Source organism: Miniopterus natalensis, chromosome 11, assembly GCF_054644295.1.
Source record: "Miniopterus natalensis isolate mMinNat1 chromosome 11, mMinNat1.hap1, whole genome shotgun sequence".
NCBI lineage: Eukaryota > Metazoa > Chordata > Mammalia > Chiroptera > Miniopteridae > Miniopterus > Miniopterus natalensis.
In genome coordinates this window covers 44,319,521-44,339,825 of record NC_142091.1, presented here as the reverse complement: position 1 = coordinate 44,339,825, position 20,305 = coordinate 44,319,521, and the positions used below count along the sequence as shown (strand labels likewise).

At 41.2% G+C, this 20,305-nt stretch overlaps 1 pseudogene; it reads left to right on the top strand.

Annotated features, from left to right (window-relative positions):
• The first annotated feature begins 384 nt into the window (after positions 1-384).
• LOC107532265 (keratin, type I cytoskeletal 18 pseudogene) lies at positions 385-8,288 on the top strand (annotated as a pseudogene).
• The last annotated feature ends 12,017 nt before the right edge of the window (positions 8,289-20,305 follow it).

Here is a 20,305-nt window from a genome sequence, read left to right as displayed (position 1 = left end):
AGAAGATTGAAGATTTGAACAGGGCTCTGATAGGCTACGAAGCTTGTGTTGTTTTCATTGCATTATCCTGCTGAGTGCGTTTTCTTCAACTTGCTTTTCTGTGGTGTATTTCCTCCCTGGAGGTTTATCCAGCTGGTAAAGCAGAAGAAAATATCAGTCACTCTTTCTTTGCTAACTGTAATAGTTTCAAGTACCAGAAATTCAGCTCATGCTGACTTACACAATAAAAGTAAATATGTTGGTTAATAAACCACAGAGTTCATTGGTGGATTGCTAGCTTTAGGACTGGATCAATATTGTGACAAATTTGCCTCTCTCTTTCAGTTTTGCTTTCCTCTGAGTTGACTTCAGCCCCAGGCAGGCTCTCCCTATGTGGTGACAAAGATGGCCACCAGCAGCTCCAGGTTACATGCTATCAAATTATTAATCCCAGCAGAGAGTGCCTGTCTTCTGATAGCTCCAGTAATATTCCCAGGTAAGACTGTCATTGGCTCAGCTTGGGTCACATGCACATCCCTGGAACAATCACTGTGTCCAAGGGGTCTTGTGTTGCTCTGGTTGGCCAGGACTAAAGCTGGAGTTTGGATCAACTCTACCAGAACTCTATAGATTGAGAATGGGAAAGAAAAAAATTATAGCATCATACCAGAAGAAATGCTGGGCAGGCAAAATGGATGTTCATTACACACACATTCACTGACCTAGGAGTCAACAGTCTGATCCAGTCTCTGTGCCTGAGTGGAGACTGCTGGTAACTCTATGTAATGACTCAGAGGGCTCACTACACAAGGCTGCGCTTTTCCTGGTTGGTCCCAAAGATTGCACTATTCTTCAGAGCAGTTATATAATAAAACATCCTACTCATGGGAAATGGTTCATGTCTGGCTTAAATCCTATGGTGGCCTAGGGCGAACTAAGAAGGAGAGATTGGGATCTGATACCACAAGAGGACACAGTGTCAGTGATAGTAGCGCTGGGCAGGAAAAATCTGCCATCAGGAAGACACAGTGACAAATAGCAAGCAGTAGCATAGACAAGCAGTTAATAATTAGAGCCAAACAGAAAATGACATGTCTTAATGGATGGTAGAGAATTCTGAGATAGGTACTTGGGATTTCAGATGGATAGATAATAAGACTAAAGTTCAGAGGTATTCCAGTTGCAAGGAGTGGGGAACTGAAAGGAGCAAGCATGCCCCCATTGCAAGGGGATCAGAACACTGGGCAGCATTTCAAGATTGGATCTAAGGCACTAGGCTGAAATTCATGGATGGGGTCTACAGTCCAAGGCAGGGCTGTCTCAAGAATGAGACTAAAGGTCAGCTATCTGATAGAATTGGGACATAAATTCAGACCAACATCAGCCTTGATAGGAAATCCTAGAGTGGGGAACTGAAGGGCCATAAATTCCTCCTGCCTCAGAGCAGGATTACATCCAATGAATAGGTCATGACTGAGCCTACAGGTACTACTGAATGGCTTCAGGTAAGGGGAAGATGGTCCTACAACAGGGTCTAACAAACTAAAAAATGTAAGAAGCATGTGTTTGCTCATTGGAATGCATAATCTAATAAAAACTAAATTGAAAATATTTGGGCTGGACAGTAATAAGACATAAAGAGAACCAGGAAAGAAATAGATGCAATTGTAACAGATTTTTAAAAAATCCTCACCCAAGGATGTTTCACTGATTTTAGAGAGAAGGAAAGGAAGAGAGAGAAAGAGAGAGAGAGAGAAGATACCAAACTGGCAACCTTTAGGTGCACAGGGCAACCTTCCAACTAACTGAGCCACGCCGGCCAGGGCTGTAACAGGATTTTAAATGCAATTTTCCTATTTTCTGTTTCAGAGCTTAGGATAATTGGAGGCTAGTGCCCCAAATTATAAGGAGATGTGTCAGATCATTTATGCATGACTTGCTCAAGAGGTGGCCCCCAAATGGATTCTGAAACCTGTAGCCTGTCATCCACTTTTGGCCTAAGAAAAGAGAGGAGGTTTGAAAAGTGAGGATTTCTTTGAAGAGAACTATCAGAGTTCTGTGGTTTTCTCACCCTTTGGTCAAGGTGAGGTAAACAGTGGGGACCAGCCAGGAGAAGAGACAAGCTATCATAAGGTGAGTGTGTGCTGAATGGAAGAAATGCCATAAGGTATCTGGGAACTAGAGCAGAATGTGGTGAGTGAGTTCTTGGGACAATCTGATCTGAGTTCCCTGAGTGGTGGGGTGGAGAGACTGATGTCTTATCTTACCTGGGAGCGAGGTGAGAGGCTGGCAGAGAGATCAAACCCGGGAGGTTAAGGGGTCAGGAAGGGAGAGTTGACAGAGTGATTTTGAAAGACAATAGTAAGAATAGAAATTGTTCCTGCCTTTGGATAAATGGTAAGAAGCCAGGGTTCTCCCTTCAGCTCTGTCACAAATTAGCTATGCTATTGTGGAAAACTGCTGGATCTCTCTGGGTCTCCACTTTTTCTTCTATAAAAGGAAGAATTGGACTAGACTGTTTTTAAGGTAACCTAAAGGGACTTCCAAGCCCTCCTAATCCTATGGGTGTATTCAGATGAGCTGTGACTCATGATGGGTTATTATGGTATATATATTCCATTACACTAGAAATTCAGGTCTCAAGGGTACCGCGTTCTCCCCTTTCTCTTAACAAGTATTGGAAAGATGAACTAACCTGACACTAGTTATTATATTTTAGTGTATTCCTTTCCAGACCTTGCCCCAGTTCCAATCTCTAACGCACACTTTTGATGTTCTTACAGCACACCAGTTCAATAAACTGTGCATGAGCTGTGACTCATGATGGGTTATTATGGTATGTATACATTCCAACAGGATTAAAAACTTGGAGTGCCTCCAATTATTGCACAATAATTGTGGTTAAAAAACCTCTGACCTTTGATATAATACAGCTTTTTGGGGCACAGAGCTACTCTGGTGTGGCCTCTCTCCCTCCTCCCCTCCCCGCCCTTATTTCCTGATCCTCCAGCAACAACAGGAACTCAAGAGGCCCAGTAGAGCTAAGCCCCAGCAACCTCTGGTCTGTATGACATTCACTTTGAGGTTGCTTCTGGGTTAGAAATACCAGGTGATCCATTTGGCAGACATCACAGAAGCCACCAGAGAGTTATGTCCAGCCCCTAAAATCACCAATGTCAAGGGGATGTGGAGATGTGCTGGTGATTCTGCTGCTGTTAAGACAGGAGTGAGGAGATGTTCACAGTCAATCAGCAAAGCAATGACACTCTACCTGCCTTAGTGCCAACTCTTGTGTCTCAATCCCTGTGACCTCAGTCCCACAGACAGGAGCACGCCTGAGTCAATCCTCACAGATCAAGCTTTTTGAAGTCTTTGTACACCTTCATCTAGGCAGAGATGGGGACGGTTCAGACTTGGGCCTTGAGATGCTGTCCCTTAAAACTTAGTTTGGCGTCGTGGAAGTTTAAAGAGCAAGGTGAGAGGTAAAGGGCAGTGGGGCTACAGAAGCAGGTAGGTGGGGATTAGTTCACGGAGACCCTGGAGCTTGCAAGGGAGGAGGAGCCTTACATAATTTGCAGCAGGGATGTGACATGTTCAGATCTGTGTTTTAGAAAGATCACTCCACTAACAGGAGACAATTTAAAAAGGGCAAGACTGGAGGCAGAGACCTGAGGTTATTATAATAGTTTGATTGAGACACTAAAGTTTCTAGAAAAGCATAGAATTTCATCATTAGAAGAGAAAAAGGGAACAAAATGCCCTGGAATATAGAGAAAATACTGTCTCCTTAGAGAACTCCACAGGTAAAATACCCTTCTTTTCTGTGGGATTGCCTTTTTTGTGGGGGAGGGGAGGCATTGGACACTTTTTCAAAATGTGTTGATATTTTTGTTCAGTGAGCAATCCATACGCACTGTAAAAATTTCAAACAATTCAGAAATATTTAATTTAGGAAGTAAAAATCCTGCACAATCCCACCCCCCACCCCCAGAAGTAGCAGCTGTTCCTAGCAAGGGACCTTCCTCTCGGTGGGAAACCCTGCTCTTACCAAAGGTCTTGAAATGCCTCACCGCCAGATTTCAAAAGGCAATGCAATGCTCAGATTCCCTAAAGAGTAAAATGGTGAAAGATTATTCAGAGGAGGAGATTTAAGCAGAAATAATTAGGTGAAAAAGATTAAATGGTAAAGGAGCTGATTCATTCCCAATCATATTTTCTGCTTAGGGGTTTATTTGCCTGAAACTATCCAGGGTGCTTGACTAAGTGGATGGCTGGTGTGGTTTGTTTTTGTGGCTTTGTTGTTGTTTTTAAATTTATTTCTTAGAGGTGTGGAAGTTAGGAAGTTTAAGATCAGGTGCTGGCAGATTTGGTGGCTGGTGACAGTCTGGTTCATAGGTAGCCCTCTTCTCCCTGTGTCCTCACCTGGTGGGCGGGTGATGGCTAATGTTTACTTCAGTGGAATAAATGAGCTCTAGAAGTTTGCTTTCCTTCTTAGTTAACTGTTCTCTTTTGCTGTTTTCTTTTGAAGAGAGGAAGTGTTGTCCTGAGGCTAGAAAAGGTTTTCCATTTGTAGCAGGCCTCTTGACATGGTGGGAAACAACAAGAAATAAGTCAGTAGTTTTAGGGCCCATTTGTACCTATCCGATTGGCATAATAAATACCCATCTGCCTCCCCAGGGAGATGGTGAAGCAATTGAGTGATTTCTTTTTGGTTGCTTGCTTTTGAAATCATAGGAAAAAAAACCTAGACGTGAGACCTTTTAAAGGAAAGAATTGTCCTTTCTAGGCAATTCTTGGAGAGTTTCTTTAGAAAGAAAGCCTTTCTTGGAAACCATGCTGGGGTTTAACAACTTCTACCATCAGAAATGCTGAACTCTTTCCATTGCATATAACAGAAATTCAACTCAAACAACCCTAAGTGAAAAAAGAAAAGGTTATTGTTTTACTTTTATAAAGCCTGGAAATGGTGGAGTTGGCTTCAGGGATAGGAGATCCATCAGGAACTGTAATTGGATTTGAGAAATTCTACTATCTACATGCTGCTTGAGTGGAGGAGATGCATGCCCTGAAGTTATAGAGGCCTTTGTTTGGCTATATGTATGTCAAACGATTGAAAGCTAGTCTTCAAAGACAGAGGATACCAACACAGCTGTGCCAAGAGAAATAGAAATGAGAGAAGGTAAGAGGACTGTCAGGATTATGATTCCTGATGGTTTTCCAGATCCTGTTTCCTTTCCCTTCGTATCCCGGCTACCTTGGGGCTTTGCTGAAATGCATTCTCTTTACACCAGCTTGGAGTGAATTTCTCCTGCTTGTAATCCAAAGAATCATGACTATGATGAACTCATTGTGTCCCCCCACTCCAAATTCTTATGTTGAAGCCCAGTCCCCTAAGGAGAGGTATTTGTGAGGTACTTACATAAGATGATGAAGGTAGAGGTTTCATAATGGGATTAGTGCCCGTCAAAGAAGAGGAAGAGATACCAGAGCTCTTTTTCTCTGTTATAGGAGAAGAAGGCAGTGATCTGCAAGCCAGGAAAAGAGTCCTCACCAGGAACTGAATCAGCAGGCACCTTGATCTTGAATTTCCCAGCCTCTCAAACTGTGAAAGACAAATATCTGTTGCTTAAGCCACCTAGCCTATGGGCATTTTGTTTCAGCAACCAAAGCTGACTAAGACAATGACTGAGATAATTAAGCACATTAGTGATGGTCTCTGCTGTGTACTTTCTGCAAGATGTAAAGAAAACATCTCCCCTATGCTGAAACTTCCCACTCGAAGGTCACTGATTTCTAATTACCAAACCCAATGACTTTTACTCAGCTTTCATTCATTCCTACCATGTTAACTGACCTTGCCTTCTTGAATCTCTGCGAATCCCCCCTCCATGGGTTCTCCTTTTACTTCTCTGACAGTTCTCTTTTGGTATCGTTCACTGTTTTCTCCATTTGCCCTATATGGGTGACCTCTAAGATTCTGTTCTTGGCAATCTCTTCATTTTTCTCTACCCTTTTTGCTGAATAACTCTGTCTGCTACCAGTTTTCTTTTTCACTCATAGGCTGATGACTTCCTCATTTATTATCCCTAGCCATAAAGTTGCTGAGCTTTAGGTCCTAATCTACACTCTCCTGATGAGTATCCCCTCTAGATAATCTGCAAACACTGCAAAATGTCCCAAACGGAATCTTTCCTTTTCCTAATCTAGTCTCAAGTTTTCTAACCTCAACCACCAATACCTCCCACATTGACCCTTTCTTGCAAGCCATAGTCATTACCCAGTCTTGTAGCCTTCTTTTCCCAATCCCCTCCTCTCTCCTAGGCTCCCTTTCTTGGTACCCCCATTCCTACGTCAGCCTTGCTCCCATTCTCACATTCTTGTTTAAATCCCACCTCATTCCAACACTCATCCTCCTTCTTTCAGCCTTGTTGAGTATCTCTTCCCAGGATATGTCTTCCTTTTTCTTCTTTTGTTTTTGCGTCCTGACTGGGAATCAAACCTGCGACCTTTCAGTGCATGGGGCGATGCTCAACGAACTGCGCCATACCGGCCAGGCTTGTCTTCCATTTGTATAGCTCCATAATTTGCTTATGGTTCCCTTTTCCCTGGAATGCTGTTTCCTCATCTGTGTCCTGTCCAAAATCCTCTTCACCTTTCAAAATCCAACTCAAATGCTAGTTCCTCCAGGAAGCCTTCTGTGAGGAACAGCATTCACTTTTTGGGGCTCCCATAGAGTCATTAGAACAAGTACTACAACCTCAGTTGAGTTATTGCTCATTATGTGTTTTCCTTTCTCATCTGGGAGAGTGAGATTGTTCTTGAGGGAAGGACCTTTCATAACAAACAGTACATAGCACAGTTCAGATGCTCAATAATATTTGCCAAATTAGATCACAGGAGAAACTGGAAAAACTGCTGATATCTTTGATAAGAAACAATATAGCTTAAGAAAGTCATTAATACTTTGGGGGATTGCTTTCTGATATAAATTCTTTGCTGTTAAAAATGGAGTGAGAGACTGTGCCTCCACCCAGCATCTTGACCTCTTGCCCTCCTACCGGAACAACAGGAGCTTCAGCACTCACTCCAGCTTCTGCATAAACTACTGGCCCCTGGGCTGCGGGCAGTCGCCCAGCCACTGCCAGCCCAGCCAGCAGCATGGTCAGCACCTATGCAGGCACCAGGGGCTTGGGCTCCCAGATCGAGGGTGGGGTGGCTGGGAGTCCAGGGCCCTGGTCAGAGGGATGACCAGGGGTCTGGCAGGCATATAGGGGCATCTAGAGAGAGAAGGAGACTGTGCAATCCCTGAATGACTGCCCGGCATCCTACCTAGTGAGAGTAAGGAGCCTGGAGGCTGATAATTCAGACTGGAGAGTAAAATCCAGGGACACCTGGGGAAGAAGGGACTCCAGGTCAGAGACTGGGAGCATTATTTCAAGACCATCGAGGACCTGAGGGCTCAAATCTTTGTGAATTCTGTGGACAATGTCTGCATTGTTGTGCAGATTGACAATGCCCATCTTGCTGCTGATGACTTCAGAGTCAAGTATGATTCAGAGCAGGCCCTGTGCTAGTCTATGGAGAGTGATGTCATTGGGCTCAGAGAGGTCACTGATGACACCAATATCACTCAACTGCAGCTGGAGATAGAGATTCAGGCTCTCAAGGAGGAGCTGCTCTTCATGAAAAATAATCACAAGGCAGCAGTAAATGATCTACAAACCAGATTGCCACCTCTGGGTTGACAGCGTAGTTTGATGTCCCCAAATCTCAGGACCTCAGCAAGATCATAATAGTCACCCCAGCCCAGAATGATGAGCTAGCTTGGAAGAACCAAGAGGAGCTAGAAAAGTGCTGGCCCCAGCAGACTGAGGAGAACCTTACAGACTGCTGATATAGGAGCTGCTGAGATGACGCTCATGGAGCTGAGACATACGATTCAGTCCTTGGAAACACACCTGGAATCGATGAGAAATGAAGGCCAGTTTGGAGGTGAGAACATGCTATGCCATGCAGATAAAACAGTTCAACAGGATCCTGCTGCACCTGGAGTCAGAGCAGGCCCAGACCCAGGCAAAAGAGCAGCATTGGGCCCCAGAATACAAGACCCTGCTGGCCCCATCGAGGTCAACATGGAGACTGAGCTTGCCACCTACCATTGTCTGCTGGAAGTAGCGGAGGACTTTGATTTTGGTGAGGCCCTGGACAACAGCAACTTCATGCAGTGCATCCAAAAGATCACCACCAGCCTGATTGTGGACAGCAAACTGGTATCTGAGGTCAACACCACCAAAGTTCTGAGATGTTAAGGAAGCAGAAGTGGGGCACCCCTTGGGACGACAGAGATCATTAAAAATAAATGGAGTGAGAGACAGGCAATAGCAGATAGAGCAGATGCCTTCTTAACTCTTCTGGTAGGTGGTTGAATATGGCCTTTATCCTGTAATCCAAGTGAGCCTTACCTTTAAAATGTGTGTTTGAAATAAGCTAAGAATTCTTGAAATTCATATCCTGAGAGATTTTATTTAAGTAAGCAGAAGAGAGAACTCTGAACTGACACATTATATGGTCTTGACACGTGGTGGCCCCCACATAGGAGTACCTTAACTGGCTTACAAAGAAATCTCAAGCTATCAGGGTATAAGAAGCAATAGAGCATATTGTCAGGAGCTTGGCTCTGGAGCAGGACTGCCGGGATGTGAATTAGGCAAATTAACTTCTCAATTTCCTCTTGTGCAGTGGAGGTTGTAGTGACCTACCTTACAAGGTTATGATGAGGGCTAGATAGGATAATATATGTAAAGTTCTTGACAGGCTAAGCACATAGTAAGCATTCAGTAATTATTAGGTGTTATTATTATTACTGATTACCACTTTCAACTATAATGTGGCAAATGCCCCTCTCCTGTGCCTTAATGACACCTTGGGCAGCTTCTGTGACTTGCTACTCAGTTTGGTCTGGTTTAAAATGTCAGTCTTATGATTGGTTCAAAGCTCTCCACCTCCCCCAGTACAAGCTAGACTTATGGCAGGAGGAGACTGGTTGACTTTTTCAATCTTCTTCCCACCCCAGTGCCTTGGAGTGCTGTTTTCGGAAAGGGACCAGGGAGAGGAATGAGGCAGTCAGAGTTCTTCTCACATAGCTAGTTGACTCTTATTGGGGTGCATCCCTGAAATTTACTACTCTGGTTCATTTTTTTCTGCTACTGCTATGGCCTCTAATGAACTGGTAGCCTCCACCTGGATGGGTGCACCATCTCCTTATGTACACAGTTCAGATACCTCTTCAGCATTAGATTAAGCTCAATTAATGCTGGAGAGGAGACTGACAACGATGCTTGATTTTGTTGTTGTTCTGACAAGCAGGGGAAGTTTACAATCAGAACACCCTTGTTTCCCACAGTGCTTGCTAAATAATCTCCCAGGGAGGATGTGTAATAGAATGCAGTGTGGCAGAAGAAGATCAGAGACCAGGCCAGATGCCACTCAAAGGGTTTCTGGATTTCAGCTATTTTAAAGAAAACAACAGCCCAAAATAACATACATTGAATATCTACTAAAGCCAGGTACTTAGTATAACTTATCTATTCTATGTGATAAGGATTTTTATTTATTTATTTATTTATTATTATTATTTTTTAATATATATCTTTATTGATTTCAAAGAGAGGAAAGGAGAGGGAGAGAGAGATAGAAACATCAATGATGAGAGAGTCATTGATCGAGCCTGCAACCCAGGCATGTGTCTTGACCGGGAATCGAGCCCCGACTGCCTGGATCTTAGGTCAACGCTCAGCCGCTGAGCCACACCAGGCTGGGCATTTATTATTTTTGAAAAATATATTTTATTGATTTCAGAGAGAGGAAGAGAGAGGAAGAGAGAGACAGAAACACCAGTGATAAGAGAAAGTCATTGATCAGTTGCCTCCTGCACACCCCCAACTGAAGATTGAGCCCGCAACCCGGGCATGTGCCCTGACCAGGAATCAAACCGAGATCTCCTGATTATAGGTAGATGCTTAACCGCTAAGCCAAGACGGCTGGGCTGACAAGGATTTTTAACTCCATTTTACAGAAGAGGAAAGTAGAGGTAAGAGACACTAAATCAATTGTCATTATTCATGAGGGCTCTGTTTCTTACACACTTATTTCCACACTGACCAAAAAAATCTAGTTAAGATTTCAGAGAGGCAATATTAACCAAGTCATACTTTGGACATTTAAGATAAAGCTATGCTTGCTAATGTTAAGTTTTTTCTTCTGCTGCGAACATATATCTTTACTTTGTATGAATTCACCACAAGTATAAGGGCCATAAAATGTCTTTTTGTCACAACATGAAGTTGGCAATGAACATGACAATCCCAATTCATTTTCCTTTTTTTTTTTTGGCAAGAAGGTAATTCATTGAAAATTAAAAATCTTATTTTTTTAAATTAAACTTACTGGGGCGAATAACCCTCTTTTTAAATCCTCTAACAAATCATTCCTCCAAAGCTGTAACACTTAATCACTTACTTATTCAGTTATTCAGTTAGATTACTAAAGCACAGTGGATGCTGGAGAGGAGACTCTATACACAGCAAGCTTTAATATGTATAAATAATACATATTTACTTAATTTATACATATTATTTATACATATTAAAGCTTTCTGTGTATCAGGCAATGTTCAAGGTGCTGGAATACTGTAGCATCCAAGGCAGACATGGTGCTTAGGTCTTACTTAACGAAACAGACAATAATCAGATACATTATATAATTTCAGATGATGTGATGTGAGAAAAATAAGACTAAGTGTTATGAAATAGAGTGATGGGAGGAGGGCAATATTAAATAGGATAGTCAGGAAGGACTGACCTTTGGCTGAAACCTGAATGATAAGGAGGAAACTACTCAAAGATTTGGGAAAAGAGCCTCTCAAACCAAGGGACTAGCAGATGCAAGGGCCCGAGCACTTATTTGGCAACTTTTAATGCTTTGGATACTGAGAATGCAGTCCTCTCTTCATTCCCTCCACCACCACCACCCTCACTAAGAGAACCCAGCAGTAAGTACAGTGCAAAATTGGAAGAGTTTGCTTAACTTCTGGAAGGTAAAAGACCTGGTATTTCCTAAGCATAGGTCAAGAAGAAAACAAAAATGAATTGGAGCTAAAAGTATACCAGGCTTACTAAGAATTCTAGGAATGTTGATTTAGTTTTGTTGACTCAATAAAGTTATTAACTAGCAAGGAATCCACCCTGAGTCACATTTCTATGCTTAGTGCATCACTTTATTTATAACTAAATGTAAAATAGGAAACAACCACTTCGCACTCTGAATTTATGCTTCTTAGCAGATATCCTGTAGCAGACTTTCTTACGTTTCTGGTAAATGACTTTTAACCATGCATCTAGGCAATACAAATAGTTTTCATGCGACTATGTCTTTGAAAGTTTGGCACAAAATATTATTTCACTTAGTGAGTATGGTGTAACAGCTGTAAATTGCCACATTCCAGCTTAATGCTTCAACATTGTACTTTTAGTGTGACTGAGACACTGACTTTTCTGGCATTGAATGCCTTTTCTACAGAGAAACTGGCACTCAGACAAAGCTCCTGTGACACCGTCACAAAGAGATGCTGACAGATACCTGTCTCTCAGAGGTTCTGACTTGGCAGAGTTCCATCCAGACGTGCTGGGCGCGAGGGTGGGTATCTGTGGCCCATGGGAGGGTCCTCTCATTCTGTCCTGCCAACAGCAAAGAGGCGTAGAGAGCCTCTTGGGATGGGAATTCTGCCTTGGGGCCAGCATGCTATGTGTGGTAGGAAGGCACTGGGCCAGTTTAATAGGGCAGGGAGTCCTTATGCAAGGAAGCCAGACATTGTGTAGCAGGCTGGAGAATCAAATTTCTCTCCTCATTATATGGTTGGATCATTGAGGAAGTGTTAAATAAATAATTGTAGCATTCAAGCACTCTCCTTGGTACTTGTGATATATAGATGAATGCCTAACTCAGGGAATTCACCCTAACTTGTTGGGGAACTAGCCTATAACTGCCAACCATTGTGGAGTTTTTTTAGCCCTCCCACCCAACCCTAAGACTTTTTACAACTCACTTATTGAATTTTCAACTAGTTTTTATCAAGTATTTCTATGCCAGGCACTGTGGGCTGCTTAAGATATACAGAGATAAACAAGACAGAGATTGTTTTAAGATTAAAATGTTATAATGGCTATCTTGGAGGAGCAGAAGTAGATGCAGATATGAACAAACTCAACTCATACTTTTTTATCTTTACCATTTGAATGTTTTGTAACAAATTTTTGGCAATATTATTTTTTTGTAACTCATCAAAAATCTTCTGAGCAATTGTTTGTGTCAGGCTGTCTTCTGAGCTTTGAGAAAACAGCAGTGAATGGAGCAGAAAAAGTCCCCAGTCCTCATGGAGCTTCCATTCCTATTGGGGAGGCAACACAAAAACAAAAAATCCAAACAGATATTCCACAGAACGTAATGATGATTGATGACATATCTTATGGGAAAAAATAATTAAAAAAAATAAAAATGTTCATTTGAAAAAGTTATGATATTCTGATTTATTCACATTATCTTGACTCTTTAGAGACCAGGGTTCTTCGCTGGCCTGGGCAAATAGCAGCACAGAGAGAAATGGGCCAGAGGGCCAAGCCTCAAAGCTTTGAACTATTTGGATTCTTGTCCAGCACTTTCCACCCAGCACAAATAAAAAGGCCTGTGCCTGTGTTCTTTTGGCACAAGGGTGATGTCAATCCAGAGAGTTTGACCTGGCTCATTGCTGTTGACCAGAGCCCAGGCCTTGCCCCTCCTAGTGCGGGGACAGAACTCACTGCTGTCAGTATTTGAAGGTGCTGACCCTGCCTCGCCCGCATCCATAGCCCGCTGCTTCTTTCCAGCTTCACCAGCTGCCTTCCAGGGACCTGGTCCCACTGGCTTCCATCTGCCTTTGTCTGACAGCTGCCTGAACACGGGGACTTAAAAATTAGTTCTGAATGTCTGAGTCCAGCCACCACATTCCAGTCTATTTTTAGAACAACATCCTCCTTTGGCTCCCTGAGAAAGTGCTCTTCTTTTTCTGTTTCTAAAGTGTTTCCATTCCTGGTTCAGGCAGAGGTCTCACCTGGGAATGCAAAGCCTAGGGGTTCCAGTTCTTGCTCACAGACACGGAGATGCTGTTTCCACTGAGTTCATCTAGTCAAAGAAGAGGTAAAAGTTGATATGATATTAAAATTTAAAAATGCACAAAATATTGTATAACTCTGGCTGGTGTATCCCAGTGGTTAGAGTGTCAGCCCTCTCATCGAAGGGTCCTGGGTTCTATTCCCAGTCAAGGGCACTTACCTGGGTGGCAGGTTCGATCCCTGCCCAGTCGGGGTGCATGCAGGAGACAACCAATCAGTGTCTCTCTCTCTTTCTGATCTCCCTCTCTCCCCCTCCCTCCCTCTCTCCCTCCCTTTCACCGTCTCTAAAAATCAATGGAAAATATCCTCAGGTGAGGATTTTTAAAAAAAGAAAAGAAAAATTGTACACACATGAACATTACAAATATTAAAAAATCTTTTGGGCTTTTATTCCAATCATGAAGGTAACACAAGCTTATGGCAGGAATGTTAGAAAGTGCAACGCAGATATTTTACACTTTAATATATTATCTTCCTTTTGATCTGTTCTCTTGTTCAGAAGTTTGTTGTTGTTACTGGTTAAATAAATGATTCATGCATACAAGACACAATTCAAAAAGTAGAATCACTGTTCCTCTGCCCTCTGGTTCCTCTTCGTGAAGCGAACTGTCCATAGCATTCGCTTAGGCCCCTTTTTATTTCTATAAAATCTACAGTAATGTCCTTTCTTTTCTGATTTTAGTAATTTGATTTTCTCACTTTATATCCTAGTCAGTCTAACCGAAGATTTGTCAATTTTGTTGATTGTTATGAAGAGCCGACCTCTAATCTCTATTGGTTTTCTCTCTATTTTTCTGTTCTCTGTTGGGCTTGCCTCCACTCTCCTCTCTGTTACTCCCTTCCTACTGCTGGCTGTGGGTTTAGTTTGCTCTTCTTTTTCTAGTTCCTTAAGGTGTCAAGTTAGGTTATTGATTTGCTTTGTCACTCTCATTACTATATATGTAGATGTTATTATTTTTTTATTATTTTAGTTTTTAAAATCATACAGTATAATTGACTTTTTGCAGAACTGTCCTATGACTTTTAAATATATAGACTTACATAACCAACAGGATACATAATTGTTCTACTAATTACTGAGAGACAAGTGGTGAAATCTCCAAATATAACTGTGATTTTTGTATTTCTTTCTTTCAGAATCATTGCCACCAGTACAAATAATTTTTTAACTACTTGAGAGTGAGTTCTTGATATACATAAAGTTAATCTTTTTCCTTTTGTAATTGATCAATATTTTATGCTAGATATTTAGAAACTATGTAAGTATTCTATTTTTACCAAATTTTTAATTTATTCATTGGTGTTTAAAATAGATACAGATTCATGATTTTATATTTTATTCAATGGATTATAGTCTGTTAAATCATTATTTACTTTGCAGGTCAAATTATAGCCCAGATTTGGCCATTGGAGCTGGGATATGTGTGTGTGTGTCCTGGTGTGGTCAAGCTGGCCCTTGAGTTCTTTTGATATGTCCATGTCATTCCTTGAGCACTTCCTTGTTTCTTGCACAACGTGTTCCCGACTCATCTTGCATTTTTCCGTATCCCAACCAACCCTGTAATCAGTCATTTTTCTAAGAAGTAGAGAATACTATTTAGAAACAAGATCTTGACACTAAACATATTCAGTGTTCGTGAGGGTGTCCCTGAACCCAGGCTCTTTAAGTGAACACACTCATTTACGTTTATATGCCTTCCAACATCTATCTATTGAAAGCCATGATTTCACACTGGCACCTCCAATTTCAATCTAACATCACAGGTTTCATTCTACTTTTCCCTCTTTCCAAGTTTCTAATTCTAATGATGGTAAGAAAATCTGGGTTCTCATTATCCCTAATATCACCTCTAGTAATTTTTTAAATCCCTAGTTATTTTTTTTTTTAATATATCTTTATTGATTTCAGAGAGAGGAAAGGAGAGGGAGAGAGAGACAGAAACATCAATGATGAGAGAGTCATTGATTGAGCCCACAACCCGGGCATGTGCCCTGACCGGGAATCGAACCCTGATTGCCTGGATCCTAGGTCCACGCTCAACCACTGAGCCACGCCCAGCCGGGCCCTAGTTATTTTTTTAATCAGTCTATCAGTTTGTAACCTAATCCCTTATTGCTGCACCCTTTTCTCTCCTGTGCAGATGCCCATCTTACCTCACTTGAACTCCAATACCTTGCACTAGGTTGCCCTACATAGATGCACGTTTCACCCCGTTTTGATGCTGACTCTCAGTACTAGGCTAGTGCCAGCATTGCCCACTCTGTGCACACTCTCCTGGGGATGGTCTTGGGGACCTCTGACACACCTGGCTTGGTCTCTGAAGCCCCACACTGGGCTGACTCTCTACTCTCTTCACTCTGCTTGGTTTTTAAGCCCCTCTGCCAAACCAGTCTCTTCATTCTGTCAGGGCTCTAACACCCTACACCAGGTCGCTCCACTCCAGGGACACTGGCCTCACACCACTTGTTTCCAGTTTTTAGCTATTATGACTAAAGCTGCTATGAATATTTGTGGATAAGTCTTTGTGTGGACATGTACAAGGGTTGGCAAAGTAGGTTTACAGTTGTTTGTATAAAAAAAGCATGCAGGTTATGATTATTACAATAGCTTTGTAATAGTTTTTTTAAAAATTCTATTCATCGCTTTTAGAGAGAGAGAGAGAGAGAAAGGGAGAGTGAGTGAGAGAGAAACATTGATTTGTTGTTTCACCCATCCATGAATTCATTGTTTGATTCTTGTATGTGCCCTGACCAGGGATTGAACCTGCAACCTTGGCATATTGGGACACTCCTCTATCCAACTGAGCTACCCCATGCACATGTATTGATGTATTGTAATAGTTGCTTTGTGTACTCACACCTACTCTTGCCCATCCTTGTATTTTCAATCCTTGTGAGTAAATTCAGTGGCACCACTGAGTCAGAAGGTAGGCGTTTGTTTAGTTTTATAAGAAACTGCCAAATCTTTTCCTAAAGTGGTTGTACCATTAACACTCCCACTGATAATGTATGATTACCAATTATCCTCTGAAAATTTTATAATGAAGAAAAAAGTTTATCATTTTTTGGCTCTCTTCAATTCCTCTGTAGATCTGCATTTCCTTCTGCATCATTTTCCTTCAATATTTCTTATATTTCACATGTCTTATGGCAGATCTCTCAGCTTTTGTTTTTTCTGAAACATCCTCATTTCACCTTTATATCTGAGGATATTTCTGCTAAGTTTAAAACACTCAGTTCACAGTGCCTCTAGGCAGAAAGCCATGATGATTATGAGGCTCACCTTATTTATTTCCCTTCTCTTGTCCCAGCCTAACCCTCTGAACCTGTCTCCAAGGCCTCCTTTTCTCTTACTTTTCTCTACCTTGACTCACCTCTGTCACTGTGACTTTTATTTCTTAGTGAGCCAAAGCAGCCCTGCCTAGGCTCTTTTCTTTCCTATAACATTTCTAGAGAACCAGAGCAGCCCAGCCTAGGCTCTCTCCTATTGCCTCTTCTATCCTAAGCCCTTCCTTGTTTCACTGTCCCCAGCTTTAATAAATGACTCATGTTGTGAAATCCTTCCTGCATGAAGTCAAGAACCCACACACTACAGGCTGGCCCAAGGCAGAAATGCTCCAGGACCAGTTCCTGTCCAACAATAACAGTACACTGAAAAATGAGGAAGAATACAAGAAAGCACTGTAAAAATACATACATACATATATATATAATATTTTGCTTGCATTGCCCAAAGGCTAGGCCTCCAAGGCCTGTGAGTCAATATTAAAAGCAGAAAAAATCTGTTTGCTCTAGGGATTAAGTGGAGGAGAAAAAGGGAGGAGCTGACAATAAGGAGGAAGAACATAAATATCTAAAGGAATTTATTAACTGTCTCCCTGTCTCTTCAAACAATTCAGTAACCTTTTCATTGTTTATTACAGTTTAGAGGAGTGGATTTTCTTCTGAGTGTGTAACAAAGTGCTAAACTCTTTAAGGTTGCCCCAGGTAAAATCAGAGGCTTCCCTATAGATTCTCCCAAGAAAGGTCTTTTTACTTCGAAATAATAAAAACATTTTTTCCTATTTTGTTTTTTAGTACTTTCATAGTTTTGCTTGTTAATTTTTAAAGCTTTAATGTCATCTGATAATTAATTTTGTATATAGTATATGATAAGAATCTGACTTTTAACCCTGGCTGGTGTGGCTCAGTTGGTTGGGCGTTGTACCATGCACCAAAAGGTTGTGGGTTCAATTCCTGAGAGGGCACATGCCCGGGTTACAGGCTATATCCTCAAGGGGAGGCCTGCGGGAAGCAGCGGATCACTGTTTCACTTGCACATTGATGTTTCTCTCTCCCTCTCCCTTCCCTTCTGTCTAAAAGTCAATAAAAATATATATATTTTAATTGTTTAGACAGTTTTCCCTGTAGCATTTGTTGAATAATCTTTATTTTTTTCTGACTTAAAATGCTACATTTTGCCCTGGCCAGTGTGGCTCAGTTGGTTGGGAGTCATTCCGTGCACCAGGAGGTCAGGACACATGCCCAGGTTTTGGGCTCGATCCCCGGCAGGAGGCGTGCAGGAGGCAGCCCTTTGATGTTCTGCCCCACACCAATGTCTCTTTCTCTTTCCCTTCCTTTTTCTAAAAATTAATAAAAAATCTTTTTTAAAAAATGGAACTGCCTCATGACTCAGTGATTCCACTTCAGGGTATACATCTGAAGAAACCCAAAACACTAATTTGAAAGAATATATGCACCCCTATGTTCATTGCAGGATTATTTACAAAAGCCAAGATATGGAAGCAACCTAAGTACCAAGTGGACAATAGACAAGTGGATAAAAAAGTGGTGGTACATATATTCAATACAATATTAATCAACCATAAAAAAAGAATGAAATCTTACCATTTGCAATGGCATGGATGAACTTAGAGGGTATTATGTTAAGTGAAATAAGTCAGACAGAGAAAGATAAATACCATATGATTTCACTTACATGTTAAATCTAAAGAACAATATAAATGAACAAACAAAACAGAAAGAGACTCATAGTACAGAGAACAGACAAATGGTTGCCAGAGAGGAGGGGGTATGGAGGACTGGGCATGAAGGTGAAAGCATTAAGATGTACAGCCTTAGCCGGTTTGGCTTAGTGGTTGGAGTGTCCGCCCACAGACTGAAGGGTCTCTGGTTCAATACTGGTCAGGGTCACGTGCCTCAGTTGCAGGCTTGATCCTGGATCCCAGTCTGGGGCAAGTGCCGGAGGCAATCAGTCAATGTGTCTCCCACATAGCTATTTCTCTCTCTCTCTCATTCCCTTCCACTCTCTCTGAAAAGCAATGGAGAAAATATCCTCTGGTGAGGATTAAAAATAAATAACTAGAAGTACAAATTATTAGTTACAAAATAGTCATGGGGATATAAAGTACAGCATAGGGAATATAATTGATAATATTGTAATAACTATGTATAGTGCCTGGTGGTTACTGGAAATATTGGGGGGGAATACTTTGTAAAGTACATAATTGTCTAACCACTATCTGTACATCTGAAACTAATACAAAATAATATTGAATGTAAATTGCAATTGAAAAGTAAAATAAATAAATAAGCCACCAGGAAGACCCTAGAAAAAAAAAGTTCTTCAGTGGCTTCAGATATTGGAGGGTTTAGTTCAAACTTCTAGTGCTTTGTCTCATCTCTTTCATCTCATTCTTTCTATTCTCCTCTTTGCTTGTAGCTTTTTCAAAAATAAGCAGGAGCTTCTAGCCTTTGCAAAAAGTTTTTTTCTTTTTCTTTTTCTGTTTATTCCCACTCAGTCCTGCCTTGGCCAGGTAGCTCAGTTGGTTAGAGCATCGTCTCGCCAAGGTTGTGAGTTGGATCCCCCGTCAGGGCACATACAAGAATCAACTGATGAATGCATAAATAAGTGGGACAACAAATCAATGTTTCTCTCTTCCTCTCTCTCTAAAATCAATTTTTAAAACATCTTCAAAAAAATTCCCACTCATCCTTTAAGTCAATTTAAAAATCATTCTTGCTTTTTAAAAATCACTTTTGCTGCTATTTCAACCCACGTACCTCTCAGTGTTATCACACTGTATAAATGTTGTTCATCAATGTGTTGACTATTTAATTTTTTCTTCTGTGAATTGACGATTTATATTCTTTGTCCGCTTTTCTGTGGAGTTGTGCTTTTTGAAATTGATTTTTAGAAATCCTTATTTATGTGAGAAATATTTTTTCTCAATCTGGTTTTAGTTTTGGAGTTTTTATGTGTGTTTTGTGTGTGTGTTTTGTCATATTTAATTTTTAATTTTTATGTGTAGTAAAATATATCAAATTATTAAAAATAGTTCTGTCTTGCTCTAGAAGACCTTCTCTACCTAATGATATAAATTCACTTGCTTATGTATTTCTTCTAACATATTGATTTTTATAATTAGCTCTTAGAATTGTTTTTGAAGAAGCATTTTCCAGATTATTAACCTCTTTATAAAAAGAATTTTCTGTGGTTGAAAATATATTCAACAAATTTATCAAATGCCCACTTAGCTTCAGGAGAATACAATGACGAAAACAAGACAAGGCTCCTGCCTTAACAAAGCCTACGTTCTAGAGGTGGAGGCAAACAATAAACAAGTAAACAAATAATCCAAATAATTATTGCTTTTTAAAATATTTTTTTTATTGATTTTAGAGAGAGGAAGGGAGAGGGATAGAGAGAGAGAGACACCAACGGGAGAGAGACATCAATGGGCTGCCTCCTGCCCGCCCCCCACTGGAGGTCCAGGCGAAACCGGGTCACGTGCCCTGACCCGGAATCGAACCGGTGACCTCTTGGTTCATGGATCCGCGCTCACCGCTGAGCCCCGGAGGCCAGGCAAATCATTATTGCTTTTTAAAACGACTATGAAGGAAATAAAATGGGTATCTACCTCTTAGAGTGGCCACTTAAGTCCTTAGTATTAGTAGGCAGAGGATGTGCACATAAGAGTTCCATTAAATGGATCTGCCATAATTTATTTTTCTTTTTTTAAAAAAAATAATCATTGATTTTAGAGAGAGAGGAAGCGAGTTTGAAACATCAGTTTGTTGTTCTACTCATCCATGCGCTCACTGGCTGACTGTTGTGTGTG